Source organism: Antechinus flavipes, chromosome 6, assembly GCF_016432865.1.
Source record: "Antechinus flavipes isolate AdamAnt ecotype Samford, QLD, Australia chromosome 6, AdamAnt_v2, whole genome shotgun sequence".
In the NCBI taxonomy this organism is placed as follows: Eukaryota; Metazoa; Chordata; class Mammalia; order Dasyuromorphia; family Dasyuridae; genus Antechinus; species Antechinus flavipes.
In genome coordinates, this window is record NC_067403.1 from 29,355,856 (window position 1) to 29,377,734 (window position 21,879).

The 21,879-nt window shown below is 37.0% G+C and overlaps 1 protein-coding gene across 7 annotated transcripts in view; it reads right to left on the reverse strand.

The window, feature by feature from the left end:
* Positions 1-21,879, reverse strand: part of RBM47 (RNA binding motif protein 47) — a 139,986-nt gene that overhangs the window by 40,802 nt on the left and 77,305 nt on the right. Inside the window, exon 1 of one of the 7 annotated variants that reach the window (XM_051965951.1) lies at positions 19,525-20,145. The exons of the other annotated variants lie outside the window; for them this stretch is intronic. The gene's annotated coding sequence lies outside the window, so the exon portion shown is untranslated. Of the gene's footprint in view, positions 1-19,524; positions 20,146-21,879 lie in introns of those variants that run through there. 7 annotated transcript variants of the gene reach the window in all.

A 21,879-nucleotide genomic window follows, 5' to 3' on the forward strand; every position in this document is an offset into this window, starting at 1 on the left:
CTACTTAAGTCAGCCAGGAAGATTCCTTACAAACTAAAATAGAACATTTAGGATAAATTTGTTAGAAAATACAGCTCTTTTATATAGTTACTTTAAGTTAGATACCTGAATCTTTACCAGATTTCCAATGGCTTGCGCTATTCAAGAAGACTCATTAAAAAAAAAAAAACACACGCACACAAAAAACCTTTCACTAATAAATATTTAAATAATTCGATGGCGAATGGTTTAATAAATAAATAAATGTGGGGCTTTTTGGTAGCAAAATAGGAAACTGAGGAATAGCTAAAATTCTGGCACATGACTGTAGATAGAAAGAATAGAGGAAGAGATACTATAGAACAAATAGGTGACATCAAAATTAGTAACTATTTATTAAAAAAAAAAAAAGAAGTATGTTGTGTTTTTAACAAATTGGTAGAAAATAAAAAAAGAAAGGTCACAATCACCTTACATACCAGGTATTAGGCACATGGCATTCAGAGAATTATACACAAGAGAACTTAGTAGAAAATTTAATACTGCTGAATGACATTTTAAATAAAAAATAAAACTATAAAACTATATTCTTGCTTGACATTTTTCTAGGTTCCTTAAAATGAAAGATTTAGTCTGTTAAACTACTGTAAAATCTCAGTTAACCCTCCCTTCCACCCTACTCTCATAATCCCTCCTTTATTAACCACGATCTTCAATCCCACCCCAAATTCTGATATGCTCTGCTGAGTCCTTGCCTTTCAGAAGCTTATAAATCAGACAATACAGATTCAAAGAAAGATGGAGGCACAAAGTGGGGATGGAGGTTACTAGCTAAGTGACTTCTCCCTCCCACCACCACCACCATAAATTATCTTGACATATTCAGTTAGCTGAGGGAAGGAAGGGTTTGGAGCCTGCATTCTTTACACTGTATCTGTAAATACAGCTAAAACATGAGAACTGACAGCCAACACATGTCATATAAGGCTTACAAAGTGTGTAGCAGTGACGTGAACACATTCAACAACAACATAAAAAAAAAAAATCTTATTAACTGGAAAAAATAATCTAGGTCCAGGAGAGCTGATTCCATGAATTGCAACTTCCTTTTCACCAAGTTCCCTTGATCTCAAGGCTTTAAGGAAACAAAAAGTAACTTTTCCCCCAACATCCCTGTTTTCTGTAATTATATTCCACTCATCATGGAGTCCTAAAGTAATGACTATTCATATAATCAATTCTGCACATGTTCATTGAGTGCTTTATTGTACATGAGGCACAATGTCTGTCAGAAGTATTAAGGCAAAAACAAATAGTCTCTACCCCAGGAACTAACATTCTACAGGCCTACAGCCTGCATTCTCCTAGTACAGCATGACTATAGACAAAAACAGTATAATGAAAATGGAGACAAGGGAGAACATTAATAACAGGAGGAGTCACTGAGATAAAACTAAAAGACAAAGGCAAAGGTGAAGAGAATGCATTTTAAATGGGGAATAAGTACTGAGTTTGAAGTAATCCAATTAAGCTGGAACATAAGAGCTCAGAAAAGAGAACAGTAGGAAATAAAGATGAAAATGTAAGTGGGAACCAGACTGAAGTAAGTCTTAAATGCCAAGTTAAGAAGATTAAATTTTTATCCCATATGAATTAGGACATGGGATTTTAACTTTAGGGTCCATGAACTTGTTTAAATATATATTTATTTATAACTATTTTAATGATTGATTTCCTTTGTACTCTTATGCATTTAGAAACATTAATCTAAGAAGGAATCCATCGATTAGATTGCCAAAGATGTACATGACCAAAAATAAAGGGGGGGGGAGAGGGGGGAGTAAAAAGACTAACAACATCCACAGCAGGGAGATCACTGACCAGGGGAATGGCATGTTCAAACCTGATTTTTTAAGAAAGACTAAATTGGCAAATGCACCTGGTACACTCACATACATTGGGTAAACCAGAACCTGTAACTTAGACGTAAAGATAAACATGTCTAACCAGTCATAAGTGGAAATTTTTCACAGAGGCAGCTCAGAATACTTCCAGGTGGGACAATTTTGTTCCTTCTAAATCTAAAGAAAACTGCGGTTGAGAACAGAGATGTCACGACAAGTTATTATCTGTTTTCCTAGGTCTAAGGATTCACTGAAAACAGATACTTAGATATCTCTCAGAGGGCAACTACACATAACTCAGCATTTCCATTTCTATTTCCTGACTTTCTTTCCCCAGTCCTGTTCTCCCACCCTCTCCTCCCACCCTCCCTTAAAGCTCAGTTCACTGGGTTCTTACATGCCTCAGAGGATTGGGAAACTACTTCAAGAATTTGATAGTCAATCAAGTCTCTAGGATGGCTTCCATGACCTTTTAGGGGAAATCTAGAGCAAGTAAAAAAGCCCTCCCAATTCCCAGGGTCCCAACCAGATTAGTAATAGATGTTGATGCTACAGATAGCATTGTCACCATAGTGACAATAAGACAAATAAGGAAGTAAAAGGAGGGGCAAGTTAAGGAAGGAAAATAACTTGTTTTAGACAGAATATAAACTGCTAGTAGAATATCCAAATGTCCATTGTATAGACTAGAAGTACAGATTTGGGAGTAACTTTGTAGAGGCAACAATTGAAGTCATAGGATGTAATTATCAAGAAAGCTTATAGAGAAAAGGAGAGGATTTAGAGGATACATTTAGGGTCATGTATAAGATGAGAAAAAAGACTTCTCAAGTTCAGGGTCTCTGGAGCCACAGCTTACTAGATCTATAATGGCTGTTCTTTTGAGATTGATGTACATATGATTTCAGTGATTACAAATGCAATTGAATTAGTCAAGTAAAAGAGGGTTGTTAGTGGGAAAGCTTGTGGGGTGATGAAGAAAGCAAAAAGAGCGGTAGGTACCATTTGAGAATGGACAACAGGTATTTTCTGAAAAGGATTTATGGGTCAAGATAGACGTTTCTTTGGAATTGGAAATCAGGGGTGAATTATTCCTGAAAGGTATTGAAGGTGGTTAAGAGAACTGAATAAACCTGAGCTTTTGGTATTCTCCATTTGATCTCTAGTCATTTATTTGTTAATCTCTCCCCTGCATCCAACCAGCCCCATTCTGAAAAGTGTCATTTTAAGATATTATCAAGATTATTTTTCCCCTCTTATTTTTATAATCCACACAGAGAATAAGTTTCTTTGAAAGTCTGACGAGCCCCCTACTTCATCAGGTATAAAAAAATTAATCAGTTATTAAAGAATCCATATGATCAGGTTCACAAAGTGTACCTATTTTATAAGGAATTATCACTACAGTGGCTCAGAGCTCATGAGATTCCCCAACCCCCCAATAAATTAAAACATTTCACAATCATAATTCTTGAAATTATGCTTCTGATAGTGTAATAATACATTTTTGATATCTGACAAAGATTTTTTGGTTTGACATCAGTATGATATGGTATAAAATATGCTTTTTCTATAATCTGTAAAAAGTGTAATCTGGCATCAGAGCTCAAAATAAGTTCAAGAACTATGTATGGAAAAACAACCAATTTGTTAGTTTTATTGTTTCCTCCTAGAAACACCATTTGCATTTGATCTCTTCATTATTTTATTTCTTCACTCTCTGTAAGGGATGGGGAAAAAAAAGGTTAAAACTGAACCATTCTTCCTTCCTACTTAAGTAGGACTTAGTAGCAAAGTTAGTAAAAGGGTTGGCCTGTAAGAAAATAGAAACAACTGTGGCACAAAGAAGTGAATGGAGAAAAAATCTGAATTGTGAACACAACTCCCAGATCCCACAAGACTAGGGGTACATGAGCCAAGGTGGCTAAGGGAGCTTAACCCGGAAAACAATCCATTTAATGACAACAATGAAAATTCAAAGAACAAAACAGGAAAAAGGAATGCTGTGTAATTATAAAAGAAGAGAAGAGAAGAGAAAATGTACCTCCCTCTCTTTAATGGTAGGAGGTGAGTGAGGACCATGCAATGCAGCAGATTCATTGGGATGATTCATTTAAACTTCCAACCCACTGTTCTCTCCTGCTCTCCCTTCTTTCCTTTTCTTTTCCTTTCTTTTCTCCCCTCCATTCATTTGTTTCTTCCTTCCTCATCTGATGTAGAGGAAAAATTAGAGAAGAGCATATTGGAAAGGAAGATATTATTTTTAAAAAGATATCATTAAATTTATTTTTAAAATAAATCAAGAGTTGTTAGCCAGGAAGTAAGAGAGGTCTCACAGTTCAGAAATCATGACAATTAAGTCCCGAGTTGAACTTTGTTCACTGAGAGGCAATGAATCTGAACTGAGAGAGCTCCCTGGGAGATATGAAAGGGTGCAAGAAAAGAGGGTTACGGTTCAGAAACCCGAAGCTTTTAAATCCTGGCCCTGCTATTGCCAAGTCGTACTAAACCAGGCAAGTCACATTATTTCTCCCAGCCAGAGTTCTCTCATCTGCAAAATGGAGAAAATTGCTTTTATATCACTTACCTCTAAGGACTGTTGGGCAGAAATAGAGGTTATATATAATGTCATAATTATATAATTTATAAAAGATAGGTACATAATATGTTAATTATTGTTATCTGGTTTGAAAAGATTTCAAGAATAAGTAATAACAGATTACAAGGGGAATGTTTAGCTTAAGAAAACTATTTCCAAAAACTCTCTGATCCTAGAACAGGAAGAAACCTCAGAGACTATTACAACCTTTTTTTTTCCTTTTTAAAAGAAGTGCTTCATTGTTCTTCAAGCAGTATGAAAATGTCAATTATAATACTACAAGAGGTAGACAACAGACCTCTGTTATTACAAAAGAAAGGAAGATCTTCTAATATTTGAGGGGAAATAAGATACATAAAACATATGTTAATATGTTCTACTGTAATATCATTTGTTTTGCAAATCAACAGTCAATAAACATTTATTAAGTTCCTATTATGTACCAGGCATTGTGTTAAGCACTGTTAACGCCAATTATGTAATTCTACTATATAACATAAACTATATAATTCCACTTTATAATTCCAACTATATTTTAATCTGATTCAAGGACCATTGGGAGACTTGCAAGAAGACTGCCACCTGTTTGCACCTCTGGTTCGAATCACACAATTCTGATGCTTACGCTAACTTAGGCATGTAACAAGCTCCTGGGACTTCTGTATCCTCACCTGCTGAATGAGATAATTGAACTAGCTGGTCTCTGAAGTCCCTTCCAGAATCCATAGAGGCCAGAATGAGGAAAACTATTGTGAAGCGAGAAAGTATCCAGAAGAGCTGGGAATCATATCTTTGAATTAGATGAAACCATAGAGTTAAATGTAGTTCAAACCATTCATTTTACAGATGAGGAAACTGAGGTTCAGTGAGGTTATTTATTATGCTGATACTAAGTCACAGAGTCAGGAACTGAACCCACTTCTCCTGTTCATTGTTCTTTCTACTGTGCTGCTGACTGGCCTCCCTTCTAATTCTTCACAGGACACACTCCATGTACTACCTTTAGGTAGTTCCCTGCCTCCCCTTTGTGGCTTCTCCTGGCTTCCTCCAAGTCTCAGCTCAAATCCCACCTTCTGCAAGAAACCTCTATGTTAAAGCCTTCCCTCAGTGATAGCTGCCGTTTTACCTTATGTTTATCTTCTCTGTACATAACTGTTTGCCCTCAGACTGGGTCTGAGTGCTACTTGAAAGCAAGAATTTTTTTTTTTTGTATACCCCATGTTATAGCACATAGCAAACTCTGAATAAGTGCTCGTTCACTGATGAATAGTTTCAAAATTATGCTTTGAGAAAATGGTTTGAACAAAATAGAGATTATTTAGTTCAGAGAATGGAAAGTTTAAGCAAAATAGGATTGTTCTTTTAGACTTTAAAATTTTTCTTTAGAAAAGAAATAAAACTTGGTCATCTTGGCCCCAGATTGCAGATACCTTGCAAAGAGGCAAATTTGAACTGGTATAAGAGAAAACTTCCCAGCAATTAGAGCTGGAATGGACTGCCTTATGATGTAGCGAGCTATCTGACTTTGGGGCTATAAATAAAAGCTGGATGATTGTCTGTCAGGAAAATCAGAAGGGATGGGGGACAGAGCGTTTCATTAGGCTAGATCCCTTGTTACTGAGAATCCAAGATGCTAGAGCATCGAAAAGAAAGCTTACTCGGTTGTACTTCAGGTTAGCCACTAGGTGGTGCTGCAGTGGATACAGCACTGAGCTGGAGCTAAAGAAAACCAGATTTCAAATTTGACCTCACTAGTGATCTTGGGCAAGTCACTTAACACCCAAAAGGGGACATCCTGGAGAAGGAAATGGCAAACCGCTCCAGTGTCTTGGCCAAAAGTCCATGTAGTCACACAGAGTCACATGTGAGCGAATGATTGAACAACAACAGAAACTTCAGGTTAGCATCTTAAAAAAAAAGTAAAATCTTCCCAAACAGACCAGCACTACAAAGGATGGTGCATAGAACAAAGAGAGCTGCCATCTTCGGTGAAGACCCAAGAATGGGGTCCTTCTTATTTCTTGAGGATGAATGAGTTGGAACCATAAATGCTTTGTTTTCTCTGCTCTTTGAAAGCTCCAATGTTCCCTCATAGGACTGAAAGTACCGCATTGTGTGCTCTGAAGTTGAGCGGGTGAGTAGAGAGCTTTGCCTAAATGTGTGACTTTTGGGTAACTGATTAACAACAACAATTACCATTTCCACTCCAAATAATCCAACTACCCAATTCAGAAAAACTCACCTAAGTCCCAAATCACTAATCAAAACAAAATATTACTCGAAATATCACAAGAATTAAAAAGTAATATGTTAATCATATACAGTTTAAGTTTGTATTTTTGTTTTTCTTCCCGGGTTATTTCTACCTTCTGAATCCAACTCTTCCTGTGCAACAAGAGAACTGTTCGATTCTGCACATATATATTGTATCTAGGATATACTGTAACCTATTTAACATGTATAGGGCTGCTTGTCCTCTAGGGGAGGGAGTGGAGGGAGAGGAAAAGTCGGAACAGAAGTGAGTGCAAGGGATAATGTTGTAAAAAATTACCCTGGCATGGGTTCTGTCAATAAAAAGTTATTTTAAAAACTCATATACAGTTTAAGTAGGAAATTAGGATTTCTGAGGAGCTAAGGAAATTTGCACCTAGCATCTAGGAAATAAATTAAGACAACAGGATCCAAGTTCTTAAGAAGCAAAAAGAATCTTGGGTCTTAGGTTCAAACCCTACATTTCACAAGAAACCAAATTAATATAATTTGCATAAGGTCACATAAATAAAAGCTATCAAAGTCAGATTTTTAACTCAGGTCCCTACATTACAAATATTAAACTACACTCCTCTAACAGTCTTATCACAGCTTTTAAAATATGGGTTGTGACCCCATATAAGGTCTATAAATGAATGTAGGAGTAATAAGAAATTATGATTTATTGTCAGTAAATGTTTGATTTATAAACCTATTTCACATTCTTATATAATCAAGGTCAAATAAAAATTTCTTAGGTGAAAAGGGGCCACAAGTGTAAAAAGTTTAAGAAGCCCTGAAATATAATGACTATTAATAATGAAGTCCATATCATTGCTCAGAAAATTTCAAGTTTAACTAGTTTAAACCAATAAATAACATATAATATTTATCTCAGGCAGCTAGGGGACACAGTGGAAAGTGCTGGGCTTGAAGGCAGGAAAATCTGGTTTTATATCCCACCTCAGATATTTATTAGCTGTGTGGCTTAGCATCACTTATCAGTGCTAATGCTAATGCTAAGTCTGTGATACTAATGCATTTGCTTCAACTGATCTTTATTCCTTTTAGCTAATTTTTGCAATTTAAAATAATTTTAAAATCAGGCTTCTTATCAAAAATATAAAGCAGAAGTTTCTCAAGCATGTCAGGTGAGAAACTCATTCTTAGAACAATCTTGTTGGAATTACAAAAACTTAAAAATATCGAGCAACATAGCTGAGTAATCAAAAAAATTGACAATTTTTATGAACATGAAAGTCCACATTAGTACAAAGTACACAGTGTTATCAAGCCTTTGGGGCCCAGGAATCATGACCCATGAAGTATACTGCAGAAGATGGTAGTTTTCCAGAACTAGAGATCAGACAAGTGTTCAAGGCTGGTGAGATTGTGGATGGCTAGCTCTGGGGATCTTTCCACTATTAACCGAGCCAGAAGTAATGACTAGTGTAGAAGAGTAAGGAAACCTATTAGCGATCTGATAATTCCCAACTACTTTCCCCTAAGTCCCCACCAGGCAAACCTGCTTACTGTACTCTTAGGTTGAATGCAGGTCTGCACTGCTGCTATTCCCAAATATTGCTGTTGCTTCTTCCTCTTGAAAACATAGGGTTCTCATCCTTGCCAGGAGCAAGATCAATATGCCAATAGTTTTTCCTCAAAGTGCAACATAGACGAGTTACTGCCCAACTGAACCATTTAACCATGGGTGGTTGTGTAGGGCATTGCAGAAATCTCCCCAGTTTTGCTGCTTTGACTTATGAGACACTGGTAAATTATGCCCTTCCTGGACTCCAGTTGCTCTCTTTTGCTTCAAATCTTTTGATCCTTAACCTACTAACTGCAACATAGGCTAAAAAAGCATCCAGTCAAACTGCTTTTTCTACCTACTGTATCTGTCCTCAGGTCACTTCTGATCCAAGCAAAGTAAGAGTTTATGCCCTCTACGGTGCTGAGAACAGCAGTCTTCTCTCTTAATTCTAGCCTAAAAATTTGCCCTCACATTGAGGTGCTTTGAAAAGCACAAGGCAGAACCAGAAGACCCTTGCTCTTCCAAACTCTTGTTCCCTAACCCTTTTCCTTTCATTCATTGTTTACCATAGCCTAGAACACTCTCTTTGGAATCTGCCCCAAAGGCAAATAAGATTACAATTATAAACCTATTTATACTTGGCTGGTTCTATGAATCATCAGCAATATGGATGATGCTGCCCATGACCCAGAAGGAAACTCATTCATATCTTCCCATGATTTATTTGCAACTCTTGTCCATGTTTTACTATAAATCTATCAGAATTTCTTGAGTTCTCACAAATATGCTGTATACTTATATATTACACACATTAATTTCTAAATTTATTCTCTCTATAGAAATAGATTTCTATATATATGTATATAACATATTTTATATATAGAAATCTATATTTCTATACATCAGAGCTCAAAAACAGAAATACAATTTCATTCACTTATAATTCAAATTTTATATGTATAATATAATACGCACATTCTGCTACAGTTTTACAAATCTAGAAAGCATACTTCAAGATAAAAAACAATTTAGTGCTATTTCCATACTCTTCAGCATTATGTTGTCTATTTTATATATTATTTTATGGTTTATTATATTTATATTTATAATTATTTTAATCTGTCTTCCTCAAATCAAGAACAACTAGTTTCTCCTACAGTTTAAAAAATACATTTCCTATAATAACCTAAGCAATATAAATTTGTATTATCACATTTTGTACAAAAGAAAACTCTAATTTTATACAAAGGGAGATTCAGATACGAAATTTCTTTTTTTTTTTTTTTTGAGCTATATACCCATTTTGTTTTATTTAAAAAAAAATATTGAATGCTAAGGAAAGGAAGTCCTTGAGTGTCTAATTGTGGCTTTTTAAAAATCCCAGACCTCTATCTTCAACAGGGAAACCTCTGGAGTAAGATTTTTTTTTTTAATTTTAAATTTCTTTTTTTGTAAATTTTTGTAAAATTTTAATAGTATTTAATTTTTTTCAAATACACGCAAAGATAGTTTTTAACATTTAATATGCAAAACTTTGTATTCCAAATTTTTGTCTCTCCTCCCTTCTCCAAGACAGCAAGCAATCCAATATAGCGTAAACACATGCAATTCCTCTAAATATATTTCCCTATTTGCTATGCTGCACAAAACAAATAAATAAAATCAAAAAGGGGAGAAAAAAAAACATGAGAAAGAAAAAAACAAGCAAACAACAATAAACAGTTGAAAATATTCTTCTTTGCAGATAACACATTTCTTTGAGGTCTCCTCTTTATGATCCTTCTTTTTGACCATTTCTACCCCCCCAGAAACTTGAATACCACCCTTATCTCCTTAGGCTCTCAGAGGTGATACTTGTAGGATGCTCTTTCTGGAGTGCCCTCTCAACTTTTCTAAAGGCAAACCGGGCCATATTTTGCCTCAATTCTCACTCAGCCTGTGATTACTGAGTAAGTATTGCCTCAGACAAACAGAAGACCTGGGAAAGACCTGGGCTTAAAAAGGTTCCCAGTAGACAGGGGGCCATCTCCAATGATCCTGACCTTGACATTACCACTTTTCTCCAAGGACTCTGGGGCACTGGGGGCCATCTCCAATGATCCTGACCTTGACTTTACCACTTTTCTCCAAAGACTCTGGGGGCCATCTCCAATGAACTTGACTTTGACTTTATCACTGGTCTCCACCAAGGACTCTGGAGCATTGGGGGCCATCTCCAATGATCCTGACCATCACTTTTTTTTTTTTTTAAAACCACTGGCTTCCAAGGACTCTGGAGCATCGGGGGCCATCTCCAATGATCCTGACCTTGACTTTACCGCTGGGAGCCATCTCCAGTGATGGTGACCTTGACTTTACCACTGGTCTCCAAAGACTCTGGGGCACACCAGGATCATCTTGAGGGACAGTGACCTTGACTTTACCACTACCTTATAGTCCAAGGACGCTAAGGCACAGTGAGGCTGATGACTTTATACAACTCCGCCTTGCTTGCTTGTATTGATATGGCCAGTCCTGGTGGTCATTACAAATCACTGAGCCCTGGTTTTGAACCGAGGGTTCCTCAGTCCCAACCATGTAAATAACTGCTATTAGGGCTTTTCAAATTTGTATGTACATACATTTATGTGTGTGTGTATCTATATAAGTATTATACACAAGGTATATGGTAACAAGGTATAGTGCACGTCAAGAGGCAACCAAACAACTGTGTTAAAACTGGTAAATCCTTCATTTAGAACAAAAAAAAAAATTAAAAAACTGTGTTGCATATATGTATATACATATATGTGCACGTGTGTCCACTTACATGTGAAATAATGATCACTCTTTCCCCCTTCATTATTGGAGACATTTGGGCGGATTTCCCTCACGATCCCTGGAAAACAAACTATGATCTTATGTTGAATTGGAAATCTCAAAGTGATCAACTGATGCATATGTTCCGATTGTTTGTGCAGTGGTTCTGGAAATACAGGTAGTGAATTTCCAATACAGCTGCTAGTGATTTCTTTCCCATCAGATCTCCAACACTCTCTCTTTCCGATCAGCACGTCGGCTTCTTTAGGGAGGACGGCTCATTCGTCTCTGCAGCCGAAAGAATATACGGTACACGACTGACATTCCAAAGATCTCTGTTGACTGACTCATTGAATGCCTGGATGCTGAATCCAGGAAAAGTCAAAATGGCACCTCCCCGTGCAATCTAAGTTTTTCAGGGAAGAAAGTTTGTCATTTCCAATCTTTACATCCAATACTTAACATATTGTCTTCCCCCACATGAGTAAATGCTTGTTGGATTTTCCTTTTATCTTCAAACACAAGAACAGTTAGGGGGAACAATAATACAGGGTGTTATTTCTCTACCAAACAACCTTACAGCTAAAAAATATATTCCCGAGGAGTCAAAATCCAGACAATACATTAGCATAACATGAAGGAAAACGTCCTGAACCTGGTGTGAGAAGATCTAGATTTCCAATCCCAGGATGACTATGTACTACTCACTTGCATCAATTGACCACTTTGAGATTTCCAATTCAACATAAGATCATAGCTAGCTAATAACAAGGCAATAATAATTACCATTTATATAGTGCTTTAAGGTTTACAAAATGCAAACTCCCTTGACTTCTATCACACATAAAATGAGGGATTTCAGTGGATGTTCATTAAGGTTCCCACCAGTTCTAAACACTTAGTTTTCATGCAAAGGAGCATGGGAAGAGTGGGATGCTTGCAGATTGCAGCAAGTTTATGCATCCTCATCATTTTCAGGTTAGTCTGATCCCACCTCCCCAATCCCCACACAATAGTCTTGCTGTAATTGCAAAAAGAACAAGAAAGTGACTATAACATAGCAGCCACCTGACCATTAGCTCTTCCAGATCCAGCCCTAAGCCGAGCCAGAAATTTCAGAAAAGAGGCAGCCCTGGATAGAGTCTCCTTGCTGGAGCTTCAGGACCTAACCTGCAACTCTTTTCTGGGAGGTGCTTTGGTTGCTCTTCACCAAAAAGAGAGTGCAAGAGTTTCTCAGAATGAATTTCCTGAGGCTTAAGGTGGGGTTGTTTATATAAATGCATGAACAATGATATTGCAAAAATAATACTGATGGGCAAAGATTAGGTAGTGTACTTCTGCAGTGTGTTTGTGTATCCAAGGGCCACAGGCAAATTGTTTAAAAAAACAAAAAAAGGGAAAATTTTGTCTGAAGCACCCCCAGTTCTCTGCACCCCATTTTGGTCTCCTGGAATGTCTCCCAGTGTATCTTCACCGAAGCATCATGTTTTTCCAGAGCTTCCAAGTTCTTCTCAGACAGAGGGGGCCCACAATCCAATACTATCGCTCCCTCCACACCATTGTCCAAACTCCTACTCCCTTGGTGGCCTGTTCCAACTACCAGGTCTGAGGAAATAAACCGAGTAAATTAAATCACAGGATCATACAGATCTAAAGTTTGCAGGTGACCTCTACTCAAAACTTTTCGGGGGCTCCCTGTGCATTAGCACAGGGTCAAATTCTCTTGCCTGTAATTCAAGCCCCTCTACTCTCTGATACCATCCTCCCTTTGTTTCATCTTGCTCTGCTCCATATATTCTCCCCTCCCCTCCTCCTCCTTCTCATCCTCCAATCTGTGTCTTATAATGCAGCTAGATGGACAGCACTGGACTTGGCATTCCAGTGATACTAACGAGATATGGGACCCTGGACAACCATGTAACTGCCTCAGTTTCCTCAGCTGTAAAAATGGAATTAAATAAAGCAGCTCCCTCACAAGTTGTTGCCCGGGATATTTCTTTTGACCGGAATGTCTTCCCTCCCTCTTTTTACTTGTTGGATTCCTAACCATCATCTTTAGAGTCAAGTCAAAATGTCCCCATCTTTCCTTTCTAGACGTCCCCCAGAACTTAGTTCTGTTATGCATCTTCAAATTTTCCATTCTTGACCCCTTTTTGCCTGAGAATTTTTTTTACACGATTGCAATTATATAAAATATGCATACCGAGGCAGCTAAGTGGTGCAGTGGATAGAGAACCAGTCCTGAAGTCAGGAGGACCTGAGTTCAAATCTGATTTATTTGCTTAACACTTCCTAGATGTGTGACCCTGGGCAAGTCACTTACCCCCAATTGCCTCAGCAAAAAAATAAAATAAAATATGCATACAAATTAAAGATTTATTGATAATAAATCATAATCTCACAACCTCCACTTTCAGTTATAAGATGCCATACAGGGTCATGAATAGCAGTTTAAGAAGCTGGGTTGTAACCTACCATAACAACTTTATATTATAATTACCTCTGTGTTGTTGTTGTTTTTTAAATCTCTAATACACATTAAGCTCCAAGAGGACAGGACTTTGTTATTATCAAAACTATCTCCTTTAGTGCTTACCACAGTGTTTCTACATGTAGTAAATGTTAAGTAAGTGCTTGAATTAAATTAATCTTTCTTGGGTTAGGAAAGGGAGAAAATAGTTTTCTTCATTCTAAAATACACAATAAAGGCAAAATAACAGATGAGGGCTCTATATATTAATATTTACAATAACTTTTCTCAATCTAATAATACTTTTCATTATCAAATCCTTAAAAGCTAATCAATGGAAATAATTTTACCCTTTTTTTTTTGGTTCAAGATAAAAATTTATTTTATTCCTAGTATTTTGCCTTTGTTTAACTCCAGAGCTTAGCAGAGTATTTTTTGACTGACTAATAAAGGCATCAATCACCATGATGAGAGACCCACTGGTTTAAGAACAGATGAATGAATCAACATAAAGCCCAATCTGTTAGTAATTGTTTTCACTAAAGTTATACTTTGATATCATCAGAAGAGCAGGTATCATGTTAAATCTTTAAAGGGACACTTTATTGCTCAGGCTTCACTTCCCAGTGAAATGCTCTTTATTAAAAAGCAATGGGCATTTTGCTAACAGGGTATATGTACTTTAAAGTACTGATAGTTATACATTAACTTTACTTAATTGTGTTTAACTTCTACTAATTTTCTTCCCACAATTGAGAATTAAAGAAAAATGAAGGCATCCTAGTTTGGGGGAAATAGGAAAGTAATGCTCCAAAAAAATTTAAAGCTAAAAAAATAATAAAAATTAAAGTCTTTTAAAGTGTAACGAAAAATGGAATTGTCAAGTGTTGGTACAATGTGTTAGTTAGTAGTTAAGTGAATGATTACCTATGGTCAGCTAGAGATGGCCAACCCTTTCAGACCATCAGTTTTGTCTGATTTCATAATGTACCTCCTTTCTTCAAAAACGGGTATATTTTTTAAGAGAGTTAAGGAAAATTTAATTGCCTTCTTTAGCAGTTTTTGGATAATTTTCTGAGTTTCTGAAGCTAATCAGAAATAATTCAGGTCATCATATGAGTGCCGAGAATCACTGGTAAATTAAGGAACTGGAAATTAGTCAAGAAATATTTATTCATTGTCTCTTATGTCTAAGTCATTCACGTCATGGTGCCATGTTTCTCCCTTTTGATAAGTGCCATCAAATAAAGGCGAAATCCCAAGACGCCTTCCCCAAAGTATTAAGACAATGATACTGAATGGTGTCTCCAGAATTCTAAAGCAGTGGTGGGGCAAGAAAAAGGCAACCAATTTTATTGGACTATTTGATGCTAAGAAACCAGTCTGATCAAATAGTCACATAAAAAGATCCTTTTTGATAAATATACCTTGGCCATATGAAAAACTTATATTGATCAACAATAATGTACATCTCTTAAGCACCATAAGACAAGCATGAAAACAACAGATCCCACTTTAAAATACATACAAGATAATTTGAAGCAGAAGCAACTAGACTGCACAGTAGTTAAGAACCCGGAGTCAAGAAAAATGGGGCTTTAAAACTGGTCTCAGACATCCCGGGAAAGTCACAACATCTGATTCAGTAAATTAAGGTTATTCGTGAAGTTCAAATAAGGTAACTATTTGTAAAGTGTTTTTAAACTTTTCAAATACCCCATAGAAGCTAGCTATGGGCAGCTAGATGGCACAGTGAATAGAGTGCTAGTCTAGAATGCTGAAGATTCATTTTCCTGAGTTCAAACCTACCCTCAGACAAACGAGCAAGTCACTTATCCCCGCCTCAGTTTCCTCATCTCTAAAATAATCTTGGACAAGGAAATGGCAACTAATCCTGTATCTTTGTAAAAAACTTCCAAATAGGTTTAAGAAGAGTCAGACACGACTGAAATAACTGAGTAATAATCACAAAGACAAATTGTTTGTATACATGGGGAGAATGAGAAGTTGAATTGCAAGACTGCAAGATGGGTGGATTTGGGATGAGGGGTTTAAGTGCCCTTTTCCCAGTCTTTCAATCATCCCTGTAGAAATGCATGGAACAATGAGAAGAGGTCCAGAGAAGATTTAAACCCTAGCTCTGTCATTAACTACCCAATATGACACTGAACACCTCACTAGACCTCTCAAGGTCATGGCTCCTTTAGTATAAAATGAGGAATAAAAATAAAATGAAGGAGTATAAAACTCCCTTTCAGCTGTAAATCTGAGACCCAATGACCCAACCAGGGAAAGGAAATTCTCTAAGAAAACACTCTGAATATTGGAGGATCTACTTAACCTCATTTGAATTTTTTGTGTTCATGAATTGCCAGTTTGTTGTTCAGCCATTTCGATGCATCCAACGCTTTCTGACCCCACGTGGGGTTTTCTTGGTATGGCTCCCTGTTGGGGAATTGAACACTGCTGTTCTGCGTGATAACCAGGATTATTCATCACTTTAAAACTGAGGAATACAGTTTACTAGATGTAAATAATTACCATGTAGCCCTTCTGACCCACTGCTACTCCCTTACCTTCTTTACATAAACAAGAATCACATAATCAAGCAGTTAAAGAAACTCCTTAAAGCAGCTCCAATATGCTCTGGAAAGATGGGAGAGAACCTTGGTCCAGGGATTGGGCCCATGGGTAACAGAAACCAAGCATGATGGCAGAAGTGGACTTTAAGCAATTCTCTGAATTCTGCCCCAAAATATTGTCTCGAGCTAAAAATGGGGCCATTCTCACCTGTCCTGGGTGGGAAAAGGTTCGAGACTATATGAACCAATGAATGTTCAACCACACAGAATCTGAAAATGTGGTTTAATTTGTTAACCCTGCAGAGACTTAGGGCCAAACTTTGGCCCTCTGTTATTAAAAACAAAAAAATCCAACCAGATGATTAATGTTTATCTGTATATTCCCCTGTTTCTTGGTTAATCACTTAAGAAGCAACAAACCCCAAATCAAAGAAAAGAGGTAATCAAGAGATTCTGGGCCTAAATGGCATAATCACTGAAATTGTGAGAAGCCAGTCAGAAAGCTTAAGGAACCAGGGCCGACCCAAATTCTAGTTGGCGCCAGTAGCTCACTGCAGACTGCCTATGGACAAGATAGCATGGAACAATGGGAAAAGAACAGATATTAGTAATCAAAAGACCTTCATTTGAATCTGGCTCCGAGACTATTATGTCACTTACCCTTGGGGGAAATTCAATTTTTAATCTATAAAATGAGGCTAATAATACTTTTACTTCCTACCTCATGAGGAAAACTAACGAATAAATCTTAAAGTGCTATATAAACATAAATGACAATTAGCTAAAGGGAGGAGCTATGAATTAACTTGTTTTAATTTCAAAATAAGGGCTATTTATGATTTGAAAGAAAGATGGAAAAGGACGTTCCTTTCTGTGTATGAGTACTGCAGACCATGAGGAACCCTGGGAATTCTGCAGATGCTTGGGAGATCAAAAAGTTGAAGCAGTTAAACAAAAATGCTTTGAGAGACTAAAGCCCGGGTCTCATTTGTCACTTGTCTATACTATATCCCTCACAATGAACCCCTATATATTTTTTTCATTGCTGGGCTCACCAGATAGAATTTTGAGGCAGCTGCAAGCCTCTTTCTGTATGAGAATTTAAGGGATGTCAACAGGTTATATTAATAAGGTAACCTTATTTTTATGGTGAAAGACAAGATGGCAAGATATATATAATGTGGCCTGAAACTCTGAGATCTGCCTTCACATAGTAGGAAAAGTTTTAATTTTTTGATCTTTAGTTCTAATATTATTTTTGTTTTATACCTCAGGGTCAATGGCAATTTTAGATTTCACGTATCCGGTATGATTGCTTTCTTCCTATTTAAAAATTGTCATTGGGGATAAAGTCAGATCCTACACAATTAATAGGAGTTTAATTGGTGTATGTCCCACACAGCTTTAGTCTTTAATATAGCCTGACCTTTAACTTAGAAAGGAAGCATTTGGAAAATTCCCATTAGTAAGAATAATAGCTATTATTTATATAATGCTTTAAGGATGGCAAAAGGTTTTACAGGTATTGTATTTCTCCTTACAACAATTCTATGAAATAGATGCTCCTCATTTTACAGATGAAGAAACTAAGGCAGAAAAGACTGACTGACTTGCCTAAGGTCATACAGCTAATGAATGTCTGAGGCTGGATTTGCACTAAGCTCAAGTCTCCCCATTCCAGGTCTAGTGCATAATCTGGCTGTAGGATAGCATATGGCTGGTGAGCTCTGCTGGGCAACCCTATAGGGTCCTAGCAAAGAAACTCATTTAGCCAATCAATAACACAACAGAAATTGGTGAATATAAACAGATGGGAAGATAAACCAGACAACACAGAGATGAATTTGCATGTCTTCCTTGTGCAGAGGTCACACTAAGCAATTTTCTCTGTATCAGTCCAAAAACAGGTGCATCCTGAGCAAGCACGGAATATCGATATGTATTTTTTTTTTTTTAACACATTTCTTATTTTTCACAACCTTTCTTCCCATCTGGTTTTCACAAGAGTTCTTTCTTAGGAGACAGAGAACAGCTGATATTCCCATCACAGACGAGAAAGGACATTTAATAGTTAACTTGCAAAGATCATGCAGCTGAATTAATGGGATTTGAAAAGTCCCCATCTCCCAGCTCAGCGTTCTTTCCAAGACACTACCCTCCCTTCGTACTAATTTGAACCCCAGCACACAAGAACAGTTTAATCATTTTGAAAATTGTAATGTACATGCAATAATACAGTGATTGATAACATCTAGCACTGATATAGCTCTTTAAGATCTGCGAAGATCTTTGGTCTGAAAAAGACAGCCAAATGGCCACCCTTTTATTAATATATTGGCCTTAATTAATAAAATTAATAAAAAATAAAATAAATCAGAGTACTCAAAAATTTTTTTTATAAGATCTACACAACAACCTGATACTGTAGGTGCTATTAATTATCCCCATTTTACAGATGAAGGTCATTACTCCTTAAATCAAAAAAGCTCAAAATCTCTTAAAGTGCCTTCTTTTCCTGTATGATTCTTGACCGTGCCTTTCCATATGCCCCTACAGATAGCACACACTGCACAATTTGTACTAATCTGTCCGTTTCCTGTATAACTTCAAACTTTACAAATGAAGATTTTCCCAAACAGGATGAAGCTTCGTTTATTTCATTTTTACTATTCAGTCAAGTTCTCAGGCATGGAATAGCAAAACATTCAACTCAACAAATATTTCAGTGCTTAAAAAGGACTGTTAAAAGTGCTAGATCCTCCTGTAACTTATTTTCAGAAACTAAATAAAAGACAAACTTAAGTATGGATAATCTAAAATACCTTATGATTGTGATTCAAGAGTGAAAAACAGGTGCTACTGAGAGCGGGGCTCCAGTTAAGAAACTTCTACCAGCCTTGCAGAACAAAAGTCTTTGTTTCATATTTTAAAATGGAGCCAAAGGTTGCATTTGTGACTGACAAGGAGATCAGGCTTGCTTAAACAATGGCTAGGTTAAATTCTGAGGTTTCACAATCCTTAAAAAAAAAAAAAAATAAGGCGTACAGGGTACTGTTGAATCTATTGAATCTGTTATTAAGCAAGAGTTCAGTGACTGCCTAGTTCCTGTTACGTGTGCAAACTTCCTTCCAGGGAATCCTAGTCAGAAGGGAGGGAGGGAGAGAGAAAAAGAGAAAAAGAGAAGGCAGAGAAAAGGGAGGGGAGACAGACAGAGACAGAGAGAGAAAAAGAGATACAGATAGAGAGGAAAATAGGGAAGAAAGGAGGGGAGAAACGGGAGGAAAAGAGGGGAAAGGGAGGGAAAGGAACAGGGGTGGGTGAAAGAAGGAAGGGAGAAAGAGAAACAGATAAAGAGAGTGATAAAAAGTGATTCTCTTCAAGACTAAAATAATTCTGTTTTCTCTTACCTGAGAAAGATTCGCTCTGGTTGTACACTTCAGGTTTGTTATCCTGGGGATTTCTGCAGTGACGGCAGCTCTTCCATGAAGTAAACTTGCCCTGCTTTCAGGGGGGTAGCATTGTGGAATAATGGAGGAGAAGCAGAGGAGGCGGCAGGAGGCCGGTTGGCGTCCCAGATCCAACACTAACTAGCTCGTGACTGTGGGCAAAATTACTTCACCTTCTCTGAAGTTCAGTTTCCTCATTTATAAAATGTGGGGGATGGACTATATGACTTCTACAGTCGTCTCAGCAAACTCATGGCTAATGCTACATTTTCCCCATTTTTGCATGTTCTACCCCACAGTGTAGCAGCGAGGATTAAGTAGGAGCGTGGCTGGAAAGGGACTACCAAGAAATAGGGGGGATTATTCAATTATTAGCCCAATAAGTGGACTGAGTCTCGGTGCTCTGCCTTTGCGTGTTCCATCCAGCTCAACCACAAGAGTACATGCGCTGCTACAGACAGAAGTAGAACTTTTGGAGTGGGTGGAGAAAGGGAAGGCAGTTACGTCCACCAGTGGGTTAGTCTGGGACCGGAGACCAAGAAGGCGGCAGCCGGCTGCCTTTCCTCCCAAGCTGCCCCTGTGACAATCACTGTAAGTAATAATGATAAAGTTCACAGAACTCTGTGACAAAAAGTCACACAGTTCATGAATTTCTGGAAGTCACATAGTCCAACAATCTTACTTTACAAATGAGGAAATCGAGGTCCTAGAGTTACATGATTTGCTTGAGGCTACACAGAGGCAAGACTAAAAACCCAAGTCCTTTGATTCTAAATGCAGAATTCTAAACAGGCAGACTCATGGAGAATCCAATGGGATGCATTTCTCTATACCCCATCTTTGTACCTGTACCATATTACTACAGGGGAAAACAAATGCCACTAATTTTGTGCTTTTGGGACTTAGTCTCAAGAATCTGTGAATCAAGGGAGTAAGACAGCCTGAGTGTCTCCCTCCCTTATGCTTTCCTTCCTTGGAATACTTTTTTAGATCTAGGGAGGAAATCACCAAAAGTACATTGAAACACAACAATAGATGTGACTTCTGTCAACTGATTCTTTTAGGATAGTTTCCCCTAATTTCAGACAGCAAGTATTTGAGACATATAACATGTGCTCCAGATCATGAAAGTCACTTCTGGTGATTACACCGCACAAAACCAAGGTCATTTTTAGTGTGCCTGCTAAAATTTAAAATAACTTATAAACACCTTTGAGGACTGACTACTTGCTTCCTTGAGCCTAAAGCAAAAAAGAGCCTGATTCCAATTATGGGGGAAAATCTGGTCTTTGAAGATTATTATTTATTATTATTTTTGTCTAATTCTCTCCTGACTATTATGAATACATGTTCTCTTGGAGGGAAAAAAAATTGTTCATTGTAATTAGCTCACCTGCAGCCAAAGTCAAATGAGAAAAGATGAAAGTGGCTTAAACTTTTAATACAAAGCACATTTTTTAAAAATTCCCTCATTCTATCCATTATTTTAATAGTTTTTAAAAACAACACTTTAAAAGTAATTGAATATAGCATACCACTCTATTATTTCCCTGAGAGACAGTGTCTTGACATGTTTGGGGAGTAGTGGGTAAGGGAATATCTATTGTTCTTTGTTGTTAAGTGACTCCATTAGGTGTGACATTTCTCTCACTGAAGAACACAGAAATCAAGAGGAAATTTAGAAGAATCTAAAAGATTTGAGTTTAAATAGGTTCCAAAAGAAATGCTGAATCCAAGATATTGATGACATTATCATTTTTATTCACACAAAAGTTTCTGGAAACTTAAGTGTGTCATTAATCCCCATTCTAAAACTCATGACTCCTTGGCTTCCAGTATATTTTCTTAAGCAATTTCTTCTTGAAATTCACTCAACTTTGTGATAATTGGGTATTTCCTTGTGGAGACAACAAAACCTGATCTTAAGAGAATGATAACAGGGACTAATTCAGAATGAACCAATGTACCTCAAGAGAAAAAGGGATCTGCAAATCACTCAGAATTAAAGATTAAATTTTGAGGGAAAATTTGTGTTTAAAAATAGAAATTTCTTAAGAAAATGAAAACTGCTGATGAAAAGGAGAGAAATGATGTAAAGACACAGAGTCAGTAAAAAGCTATTGAAAGACAGAACTCTCCGTTACAGGAAAAAAAAACTTGAAAATCAAAATAAAAAATAGCTCATGCAATACTTTTCTAAATCAGGAAATGGCTCACTACAATAATTTCTTTAGTGTTCAGTTCACCAAGTTTTAAATGTCTTAGATAATAAAAACCAATCACCTTCTTTTGGAGAGTACCTTATTTTTATGGAGA